The sequence below is a fragment of the Triticum aestivum genome, chromosome 5A, assembly GCF_018294505.1.
Source record: "Triticum aestivum cultivar Chinese Spring chromosome 5A, IWGSC CS RefSeq v2.1, whole genome shotgun sequence".
In the NCBI taxonomy this organism is placed as follows: Eukaryota; Viridiplantae; Streptophyta; class Magnoliopsida; order Poales; family Poaceae; genus Triticum; species Triticum aestivum.
In genome coordinates, this window is record NC_057806.1 from 354,905,970 (window position 1) to 354,918,324 (window position 12,355).

Sequence of the window (12,355 nt, forward strand, 5' to 3'; positions counted from 1 at the left end):
TTTGTTTTGTTTTGAATTGACAGTTCTTTTGCTGGCTTTTTTGGAACTTCCAGAATAAGTTGCCCACTACCCAGCTTATTATAAAAGTTGAACCATTTTTTTTTCTTTTAGAAGCCTACTAGTCAAGTCTTAACTATTGGGCTTCTAAAAAATGATTTTAGTTGGGCTTCTAGAATAAACTGGGTAGGGGTAGCTTATTTCAGCTTATTCTAGAAGCTAGCAAAAAAACTGGCCCTAATTTTGTAATTTTTTGGGCGGGTGATCCTCCCCAGATTATCCTAGTTGAACTTGTTAGTGATGTAACAATTATTTGATTTGAATAAAGTGTGCCACAAGTTCAAAAAAAGCTTGATGATAGATTACTTTCGTCTTTTTTATGGAACATAACATCTTGTTTGCATTTATAAAGCAAGTGGCTGGCAACAACTAAGGTTAGCCCAGCTCCGGCAGCTCCGGCGAGAAGGGGCAGCAGCGGGGCACCATCTGTCTGGGTGGAAGACGATGGTCGGCTCCATGAGGACTTTGTTGTATTACCTATCTTTGTTTAAGGGTTTGTAATGCCTGTTCCTGGTTAATAGATCCAATGCTTTTTCGAAAGAAAAAAAAAAGTCGGTCGCAAAAAATACTTGCTACAAAACCTCCGCAACAACCACTTACATAGAACTTATTTTAAACAATCATCTAAATTGCAAACTATTTTTCAACTAATGAATCTAGCAAATTACTCATGATTCATTTTCATTCCGTGAGACACTTGGTGGTAATGAAAGCATACTGTCAAGTTATTGTCAATTATTAGATACTGGTCCTGAATCAAACCTACAGTCACCTGTCCAGTATAAGGTTTCTTGACAGGTACAGGTTGCATCTATAGAGTACTCCCTCCGTTCAATATTATTCGGAGCTGATTTAGTACAACTTTGTACTAAATCAGCGACAAGTAATATGGAACGGAGGGAGCACATCACAACAATTAATTTTAGGCAAGTACCAGCGCAAGATTAAACAAGATATCATCTTGCAAAAAAAACGATTAAACAAGATATCTCAATTAAAAGGACAGCTTGTAGTCAAAGCCCGAAAGAGTTTGGCATATGCCAAAAGTACGCGCTTACAAATGGAGCAAAGTTTGAATCTGGAATTCACATCCATAAGCCTTCTAGCGATCAAGTGTCAACTGCTACTACTACCCGAACACGACCATCCTAACCACGGACACTATACCATCCAAAAAATTGCTCCCAGCCAAACCTGTTGTCACCTATCCAATATCAGGTTTCTTCACTCACAAAAAGTCAACCCTGCTGCACAACGATCTGACTAAAAGCCCACGTCAACAGAAGAACATCGAACTGCACACATCAGCATGCAGCCGTGGCAGTTCCGGGACTGTTGCTGCTGTTGACGACGAAGGGACACCACTCCCAGATGAGGTATCAGCAAACTCCTCGAATTTTATGAACTGGCTCATCTGCGCTGCTGCAAGGTGGGCGTAACAGATAGGTGCCACTGGAGAATATGAAAAACACAGCATTGATCAAATGTCATGACACACTTAAAAATACAAAAGGAAGTACATTGTGATATACTACTACAATGTCAACATACCCACAGATATTGCAGTGGTGCTCCTCTGGTACCTGAGCAACAAGCACAAAGAATAATATCATCAACCAAACTCATAAGAAAGTAAAGAACCACCACGTACTGTACAGTAACAGATTGGGAAATAGCCGTGTACTTACACATAGGAAAGGGAAAGAACTAGGCTCTGGAGTTCATCTGCTGTGAAACCAATCTGATCAAGCAAGACATGATAATGGGTGGGCCTTGAGGTGCCCTACGAGGGAGCAAACATTTCACAGTATTTAGGATGCCAAATATACACAGCACATGAAAAGTCTGACACACAATTAGGCAATTGATGGTAAAATGCATAACCAGCCACTAATTTTACAGTATTTAGGATGCCAAATAAAGCCTGACAGATAACTACGCAATCAGCAGTCGAATCACAAACTGCTAGAAATGATGCAATTTCCAAAATATTGGGTTGGTAAGCAGGGAGACTTACTATAGGTCCCGCATGAGCACACATGTAGAAATCATACTGTTTCGGATGAACAATACCCGAGTCCACTACAGTCCCTGTTCATAAAGCCAGAATGCAATTTAGTTCCTTAAATTGTTCTCTTTTCGTTGGTGCGGATGCGAAGTGCTCCGCTATGTTTGACATAGGACAATTGCATACCAGCTGGAACATTATCTGGTGCGTCAGCTTGGAACAGTTTCGTGTGGTGATTCTTTTGAGCAATAATAACTGTAATCTTTGGAGGTGGCCCCTGACCCATATTCTGGTAAGCCTGCATCATTAAAATTCTGTAAAAAAAAAAAAGAACATTTCCAGAAAAAGTTTCCCAAGCCAAATAAGTGCCAAGGACAACCTTTATTATTTGATCAACCTCAAGATTCAGTACTTGGCTAAACTGAGACTCACTCACACCATCCCTGCATATGTTGATCACATAAGAAAATGATGGACGAATTCAGAATACTGGTAACTAGTTAGTGCAGAAAACGTGCAGCTGAAACACAGGAGACAACAAAGACAAAATTCTAATTTATGATGTCAATGCATTGAACAATGCTATTGTTTCCACATACAAACAGCAAGCTAAGCTTGGACTTTTGCATGTAGAGGGAAATAATTCGTTCACAATATCGAGTTCTTGTGTGGAATACCATGACTTCTTAAAATTATATAAGTTCAAACAAGATGATGATTACTTAGAATGTAGCCTCTGTGGAAGTAAAGCCAACAGTCGATCATGAACTACAAAAACTGGTTGTTTTTAACTTTTAATAGAAAATAGGTGTGCTAATACAAAGAAAACGTAAATATAGGAACAAACACTAATAAATAAATATATATCCATTTTTTAAGACAAAAAAATGGAATAAATAATGCAGCATATTTATCATAAACTTCTACATGAGATTTGTGCATGTCATTTTGATATGTTTCATGGGTGCCACATTACCACTATCATACTTAATTCTTGATTATAAAAGAAAATAAATAGAAGGCAGAAAGAAAAAATGGTTTAGTAGTTCCAGTCCCTTTTTCTGTACATAGATAACTGAACGCTTGTGTGATGGAGATCTCTCTTTGTCAAACAGAAAAAAATACTACCAAATGTGTCTTTCCTTTTTAAGGCTAAATCAAGCTTTGATCATCCGAGCAAATAATTCTATGAGAAAACTTAACATACCTAAGGCCATCAGCATAACTATCAGAATGTAAATTCCAAAATACCTATAACATGTCATGCCAATAATAAGAAATACCTGAAGATGATTATCTGCTCTGGCTTTCTTTGTTGACTGGTTGTGTAGAAGTCTAGTAGAAGTTCCCTGGAAAGCAAAGTGAAAGCAAAAATATGTGACAGGCGTAGAACAACATACTCCCCCCGTCTCAAAATTCTTGTCTTAGATTTGTCTAGATACGGATGTATCTAATACTAAAATGTGACTTGATACATCCGTATTTAGACAAATCTAAGACAAGAATTTTAGGACGGAGGGAGTACGTAGTACTACAATAGAGAGAAGTGCATTTTTCAACCCCGAACTCTTGCCCTAGTCTAATTTACAACCCCGAACTTCAATACCATCTAAATTACAACCCTCAACTCTCAAAACCGGTCAGAATTCAACCCTCCCCTCCTTGTTCACCGGTTTTGACCAGGGGTTACCAGTTTTGACCAGTCAACAGGTCCAATCAGCATGCCACGTCGGAAAAAAATTCAAAATTTCAAGAAAAATATAAATAAAAATCTGTAAGATCGAGAAAAAATCAGGAAAAAAAACAAATTTCCGAAAAAAAGTTTGCGAAAAAAATTCGGAAACTTTTTCCGTGATATCCGGGGGAAAAAAATCAAAAAGTTGAACTTTTTTGGAAATTACTTTTTCTAGATTTTTTTTCTATTTTACAGTTTTTATATAATTTTCTTGGGAATTTGAATTTTTTTCCTTGCATTTTTTTATTTTAAGTATTTTTTGGTTTTTCATGGAAATATCGATATTTTTGTTTTTCAGAAATTCGATTTTATTTATTTTCCCTGATTTTTTCCCGGAAATTTGATTTTTTTTATTTCTTTTCCTGGATTTTTTTTATTTTACAGCTTTTTAAAAATAATGCTGATGTGCCATGCTGACGGGACCCGTTGACCGGTCAAAACCGGTCAACAAAGAGGGGAGGGTTGAATCCTAGCCGGTTTTGAGAGTTAGGGGTTGTAATTTAGACGGTATTGGAGTTCGGGGTTGTAAATTAGACCAGGACAAGAGTTCGGGGTTGAAATATGCACTTCTCTCTACTACAATATAACTAAAAGAATGCCAGGTGTAAACAGAAATAACAGGTGATAAGTCTACAGTACCTTATTATACCATCATCCTTTCCATTATCCAGAGGCTTAAAAAGAGAATCAATCATCTCAACCTTTGGAGACTGGGTCCGTACAGATGCCCTGTAGCGTGATATTAGTGGCCAACATCTAGATCCAACAACCTGTAGCATATGCAGGGTAAATAAAAATCCCACAGATGTTCAAAATAGTGATTCAAAAGTGATGGATTTTGCTATTGTTCATTGAATGGTGCAGACCCTTTTTATAAATTGTACAGACTATTTGTGCTACATATCCGTCTAAACTATGCAGCTACTTTTAGGAGTACTCAAAGGGATGGAAACACAAGATATTTTCTTGATGCAAGTACTGCAAGAGAGGGAAGAAGACATACAGCAGCAATTGATGGTATATCTGATCGACCTGGAGAACCATGTGAAACATCCATTCCCAAAATTATTGTGGGTATCTTATTGATAACTGGAATCTTACGGCTATGCTCCAGTGCCAGCTTAGAGTTCATTCCACCAAGCTATTAACAAAAATAAACATGTTAAGAGTTCATCCTACCAAGCTATTGTAAGTGAGGTAAGACAGTTGGGTCAAACCTAACAGGCACAATCAGATAAAGAGACAAGTATATGTACCTTAGCATTGATCTTTAGAAGAACATTGGTGAAGTATTGATCATTCATCTTAGCACTAGGAACAATGCATTGAGTGACAATACCCATCTCATGAAGATTTTTCTTCTTCCATGGGCCTTCAAGAGAGTAAAAGAAGATTGTTACATGAAGATCCACGAACAGCAAAAGAATATTGTTTAACATATTACCATAAATATCACAATTCTTCCTCTCTGGTAAAACACATAGCAGAAATTCCGGAGGACCAGGAAGGTTTGCTTTAACTTTTTCGAACATCCTTTCAACTCTTACAATGGGAGCACATCTCCTAGCTTGGTTATCTTCATCCACCAGGCTGTAAGGGCCTTCAATGATCTACGCAAGACAGGAGGTATAAAATATGCCAACAGATGTCATTACAAGACAAGCTACATGCTGTCATGCTTTACTGCGAAATAAAGGAGTCATGGAAGAACTTACAATGCCTTTGGTTCGTCCACAGTTTATCAGCTCTCTTGAGATCCGGCTCATGTCACAACGAGCAGAGAAGTTCACAATTGCCCAACGCTCAATCCTAACAGGCTCAAATAGTTTCTGCAATAGTAATAAATGAAATTTAAGTTCAGTACAAAATACTTTTATTAGGTGTGCTCCGTCACATGTAACCAAGTAGCAACCTTGTTATTATAATTCCACCTGCCCTTGAATGGAACACAATCTTGACTATTTCCCACAACCAACTGGAATAACATATCAGAACAGTTTGAAAAGATTAGTCATGTATATGGAAAGAGCAAAATGTAAAATAGATTAGGTCTAACCATTGGTGCAGACAGAACACGACCCTCAACACGCGTCAGTTGACTATCAATTTTAATGCCACAAGAAGAAAAGATTGGGTCATCATCATATCTGTTACTTTTTACTGCCTGTAAATTGCATGTCGTAAATTGCATGTCAGTAGCTAAGGAAGAAACTAGAAGTTGTAACATCTCAACAGAAGTCAACAAACCCACATCAGTAACAACTCTCATGCGATCCTGAGGTTTCTGTCGTGATTTTTCAACTAATGTCGTTCTTTGCTGAGAAGACAGTGCCTTCGTATAACGTTGAAGTGATATCATGTTCGCCAGCTGCACCATCAAAAGGAAGACATATATCACAACTTGGACTTTGTGTGCAGCCAGCAACTAAAACTGGTGAGACACACGTAAAGTGAATAAACAGTCAAGGCTACAACCTCAATTGGGAGATAATTCGGGCGTTTCGGCTTTCCCACATCAAGACATGGCAGATAAGGCTTCTCCAGAAACACTTGCTTGGATTTAAAATATTCTTCAACAGTAATATCAACAGTTTGACCTTCACTGCTTCCACTCCGAACTTTCATTGGAAATCTGCGGATCAATTTAATTTCGACATGACTAAAGCAGGTTGTAGAATTGTAGTGACTATTAAATAAACTAATATCTCCAGTAAAATAACGTTTGTGTTCCGAGTGGCTCTAAACATTGGTTTTTGCATTATGTGGAAAGGTCATAAAAGTATACATTATACAGACAATTGATGTGACAACTATATTTTTTACATCATGATTTCAGTCTATATATTTACAAAGATATCACTGCTGAAAGTTATACAAAATTAACTGTGTGAATCCTACAGCATTATGTTCTTATAACTGGAGGAAGAAAGTCAAGGCAGGTTGGACAAACAAGATTTAGAAATGGAATAAGGATAGATGTGGAATTGGGGAACCCGTTTGTGAGAAAAATAATGAATAACGCAATGCAGGAATAGAACCATACGTCTGTCTAGAGCAAGGCTGATCACTAAGCCTAATGATCTTAAATTCCATGTTGTTGTGTGTAGCTTTAACTCTCAGATTTTTCAACATTCTCTTTGCCTGCAAGATATATATAGATACAAGTTTGTGACAAGTTCTAGAAATATGCATCATGAGAAGAAAAAAATAAGCAAAGAAAATATATGTTCAGTAGAAAAATAAAAGCTGGGATATCAGGCAGTGCTATAATATCATGAACCTTGGGCCAGTCAATGTCTCTAATGTCTCTGACATTTTGATTTGTAAGGAGGAAGTTGACAACAGGTCCAGGGGTCACAATCATAGTAGTCGAAACATCTGTTTAACATAGATGTGCCACATCAGTTTCTCATGATTAGCAAAGTGGATCAAAATACACAAGTCGACCGAAGAACACATACCCATGTTCAAAGATAAACCATTCATTGTAGTACGGAAGCTAGAATGGAGTCCACGACAACCACTGACTCCACCAGTTAAATCAACTACATTTCTACTGTCATCACTGAAGAATGATTGTCTAACAAGTAGGCAACCTCTGGATACAGACAAACAATAATTACAATCAGAATGAGACTGAAGAGGTAAACAGAGTTTAAAACTACATTATCCATACCGCTTAGCCTGCTGTTGCCTTAAAACAATGTCAAGGACTCTCAGAGCATCCTGGGCATGATCCAAGTCGCTTCCTTGAAGCGCTAGGGCAACTGATCTGAGGGGAATCCTTGCTGCGTAACTTATACCCACTATGAACTGCTTTGGAAGATGTGACCTCTTTACTCGTTTCTTGTCACCCGGGCCAGGGCTTTCATGTCCTGGACTCCCACCAACAGCCCTGAAGAACAGATGAAGTTTGGGTAAGCTTCCTATTTGTATTTCTTTATCTATAAAGTGCCTTGAGCATTAACAAAATATATTATCCATGTTGCCATTCAAAAATTTGGGACCTTAATGAGTATGATACTACAATAAATATCACTAACAGAACTAACAGCTGCATAACAATCCTTTGTGGCTTAACCAAGATATATAGCAAATAAAACTTCAACGCAGCAATCCCATGGGGGGTTAACCATTTCAAATAGGAAATTCAACACAGCAATCCCATGGGGGTTACCCATTTCAAGTAGAAATTCAACACAGCAATCCCATGGGGGATAACCATTTCAAGTAGAACTCTGTCAAATATAGGATGTTTTCCTCACTTTGGTTACCACGAGTATTTATGTGTACAAAAACAGACACAATAAAAAAGCTAGACTATGGATGAGGACAGTTGGCTACAAATCTCAAAAAAAATCAAAAAATCCTGATAGTTGGAACTGAAATACCAGTAAGCAAACAACATGACAGCAAGAACAGGGAAGTAGGCAGTGCGGACACTAAGAACAAGAATGGGTTTCCCATAAAAAAGAACAAAAATGGATCATTATCCAACTACTTGCACTTGGCAAATTCATCAGCTCACATAGTTTGCTATGATCGACGGTACATACGTACCTTGCAGATGTTTCCTCCATGATAACAGTGAACTCGAAGTTGTTCTGTGGAAGAGGTCCAACAGTAAATAGACATTTCTCGCCATCGTATGCAAAATCCTTTCCAGCAAGCTCAGAACTGTATGTTTGCAACATTTTATCGATGACCTTCCGGCCAATGCCCTTGCCTTCAACCACCTGATCGTCATCAGATTTGATGGACACCTGCAGCATAATCACAAATTTCAGAACAGGCATTGAACGATAATTATCAAATGCGTGAGAAAAGAATAACAAATGCAGAAATTCAGAATTATTCATTACACTGTATTGGTAGAAAACCGCATCAATCCCACTAAGCTTCACAGCAAAGTGGTTTGACAGCAACCTAATGGGCTTTCCTTCACGGCCCAAGCCATTCCGTGCCATTGCTGTGCGTTTAACAGTGTCATTCTTATGCACTTGTACAGCTCCACCCGTTTTAGCCGCCATAATCAGGTACCTGAATGAAGTCAGTTCTAAGGTCAATTGATGCAAAGAACATGAAGCGAATAGAAGTGGGACATAAACCATACACAATTTTTTCTTGGAAACTATTTGGAAAAACAATGTTGGCCATCCAGGGCAATTTAAAAGGTAGGATCAAAACATGACAATAAAGTGATAAAAAGGTAACATCAATCATGACAAGCGCAAGGAGAAATTGGCACACACTAAATTGAATCTGAGAAATTTAAACACATTGTGTTCCATACAAGGCAGAACAGAGCTGTACACAGGTTAATTTTATAGTAATGTTGTTATATTCTTGATAAAGGCAAACCATGTTGGGCTCTTTGATTCACAGGATTCTGAAAATGTACAAACTGGGAAAAAAACAGGAATAGGAGGATTGCATGTGCAAAACAGAAGCTTGTAAAAACACAGGAATTTTGCAGAATTGGGTGTTTGACTCACAGGAATAGTAAAAGACACAGGAATTCTAAAAAAGCATAGTCAAGTGTCAAGTAAAGGTTAAACATATGCAAAGGTAAGATTAGGTTGTTATTATGCAACTTATGCCTTTGCCCTTGTTCTTTGAGCAAAGAAATGAAAAAATGAGACAGATGTGAGTGGATTGTAAAATTCCTTTGTTTCTCCTCTGAAAGTCAAACCAAAGGAAAATGTGTCACCAAAGGAAAATTTCCTATTCCTATGTTTTTCCCTCCACTTCTCCTATGAATCAATGCCAAAAGTTATAAGTCAGTGCTACATTACTCTTTTATTATTTTGTATGAACCTATTTTAGTAAAATAATTGTAAAACAAAAAAATTCAGTACCGGAAATAAAAAACTAAAAGAAGAAATACAAAGAGGCAACAAGCACAGCAGCTTCTTGTTCTGGGTATTTTTCATTTTCAAGGGGATACTACTGCAGCATATGAATAGAACACTGAGGTTGTCTATTAATAGTACTAGAAGTAGCTTAACAGAACTGAAACAAAACATATCATAACTGGTCTAAGAACTCCACCAAGCATTAGCCCTTAACATGCAGTGCTCCTGCGTGGTCTCGGGAAAAAAGAGAGCTCTCCAAATTCAGAATGTTTGTACAACCAGCAACACGAGCAGATATTTGAATATTTTCTGTCGACATATAATAATATACTTGCATCTAGATCTAAGATCTACTCCCTCCGTTCACAAATATAAGATGTTCTAACTTTTTTCTGAATCAGATGTATACAGACGCATTTTAGTGTGTATTCACTCATTTCAGTCCGTATGTAGTCCATATTGAAATATCCAAAACATCTCATATTTGTGAACGGAGGGAGTACTACATTCGACCCGAAAAACTATACTAACTGCTATCATTAGTAATAGCTTGCAGTGGTCTTCCACTGTAACACTCAATCCTGGCATGTCACTAGGTCTACCGTCAGCCATTAATAAACAATGAATGGTATGTTTGTGCCCACGTATTAGCATGCAGAAGGAACATGGAATGAATACAGCTGAACTTTTAATACAACTACAACAACATGTACACATAAACTCAAGTCCGTCCAAGTAGCAATCAGCACTTCAGGACCAGTTGCTGAGACATATGGTGGAGCACCCGGGAAAAGGAAAAGATAGATCGTGCAAAACGCCTACAACAGTGAAATGGCAGTGAACCAAAGCAATTTTGACAAAACTCAGACCAAATAAAACACCTCCATATATTGCTGTTTAAACCATGGGAACAGTGGTGCAGGATAGAAGCAGGGTATAAGAAAGTTCCAGAAACACACTACAATCATTGGAAAGTGTCCGCTAGTCCAAAAAAGTACATCCAGAACACATCAGCATCACAAAAATCGTGAACGAAATACTATCTTAAAAGCACTGTAACAGTATTGTTCGCGACTACATAACTGTAATCTGAAAATGGTGGACCTGCTAAATCGGAACTCTACATCCAGACCAGAAACAGCATCGAGAAACGATCTGTCAATCTATCATGAAGCACAAACGGGGAAGAAACTGAATCAACTTGGCTATTTCAAAAAAAAAGGGGCAACCAAATCCACCGAAACAGGAGACCGGGGGAAATCAAAGCCGAATCCAAACCCTCACCACGCAAATAGAGCAAACTAGTACCAATCCAAGCCAATGTTCATATCGATGCAGAAGTAGGCAGCAAGTGTGGAAGCGGAGATCTATGCCACGATAAAGCAAATGCCATTTGCTGAGTTGCAAACCCCAAACAATCGAAACTCGCGTGCACCAGCAGAGCATGAGATTATTGCACCCAGACCTCCCGGGTAAAGCAGTTCGGCCACGAAATAAGAACCAAACACCTAACCGGTCATGAAGAAAAGAACCACCCAGAGAGATGCTTCTACTCTACCTCCGTACCAACAATCGGACGCACGCAGTAACAGGACGGTTCTAAATAAGTCACAGGACGGCCTGACGGCCTCAATCGTCTATCTAGAGATGAAAAATCGCTAGGATCAGGGGCAGCGTCTGCAATATCACACAGCAATCTCGAATCAAACAACCCGGAACCCCTAGCCCCTGACCAATCACATTGGGCAGAACCCAAATCCCCCAAAACGGTCACCGAATCGAACCGAACACGCGCCGTGGAACGGAGGGAGCGAGACCAGCACTAGCACCGGGCCCCGGAGATCGATCACACGAACCTCTCGACGCAACCGGCCTCGAATCCAAAGCAAGGCAGAACCCCCGAAACGCCCGCATTGCGCGGAACCAAAATCCCCTACCAGACACGCGCCGTGGAACCGGGCGAGCGCGACGAGCACCAGCACCGCGCTCAGAAATCGAATGCACAAACATCTCGAACCCAACTACCTAGAGTCGGAGCAACACGAAATCGAAATGCACCTCGCGTTTCACAGAACTCCCCCAATCCCACCCCCAAAACCCCGCATGTGCGAGCCACAAAAACCCTCAAAACCCCACGCCGGATCGAACCAGGCGCTGCGGAACCCAACGATGCGAGCGCGAGCAGACACGAACCCACCTTCCAGAGCTCGCCCGGAGATGCGGAACCCTCTCGCCTCCGCCTTCTCCGCCTCCGCGCCCTTGGGAGGTGGATGGAGGGGAAGGGAAGAGGTGAAAAAGGAAGGCGGGGCGGAGGACGCCAGACGGCGGGGGGTGGGATTTGGGAAGAAATGGGAATGGGACCGGCTATAAGTTGGCCTGCGCTTCGGGCCTTCTTCCGCATCGTGAGCACGCGGATCTGGTCCGTCGGTTTGAAGATAGACGGCTGCTTGCGGTGGGTTTCTCCTCTTTTTCTCAACGGGTTTTCGGGGGCTAGTTTTGTGAACCGGATATGCTAAACGGCTGAACCACAACGGGGCAACCAGCCAAGCTTGTTTATTCAGAAGAAGAAAGAAGAAGATAGAAGAAGAAAAAAACGGCATGGCGCAAGCGTGTCTCGCTGGGCTGAGACGCGATGGTGCGCGTTTGCTGGTGGAAGCCTTTGGTCGCTGACAGGTGGGCCAGGCCAGTGACGTCGGTCAG

At 40.0% G+C, this 12,355-nt stretch overlaps 1 pseudogene; it reads right to left on the reverse strand.

Moving 5' to 3' along the window:
- Positions 1–1,001: 1,001 nt before the first annotated feature.
- LOC123103340 (protein argonaute 16-like) lies at positions 1,002–12,007 on the reverse strand (annotated as a pseudogene).
- Positions 12,008–12,355: the final 348 nt, after the last annotated feature.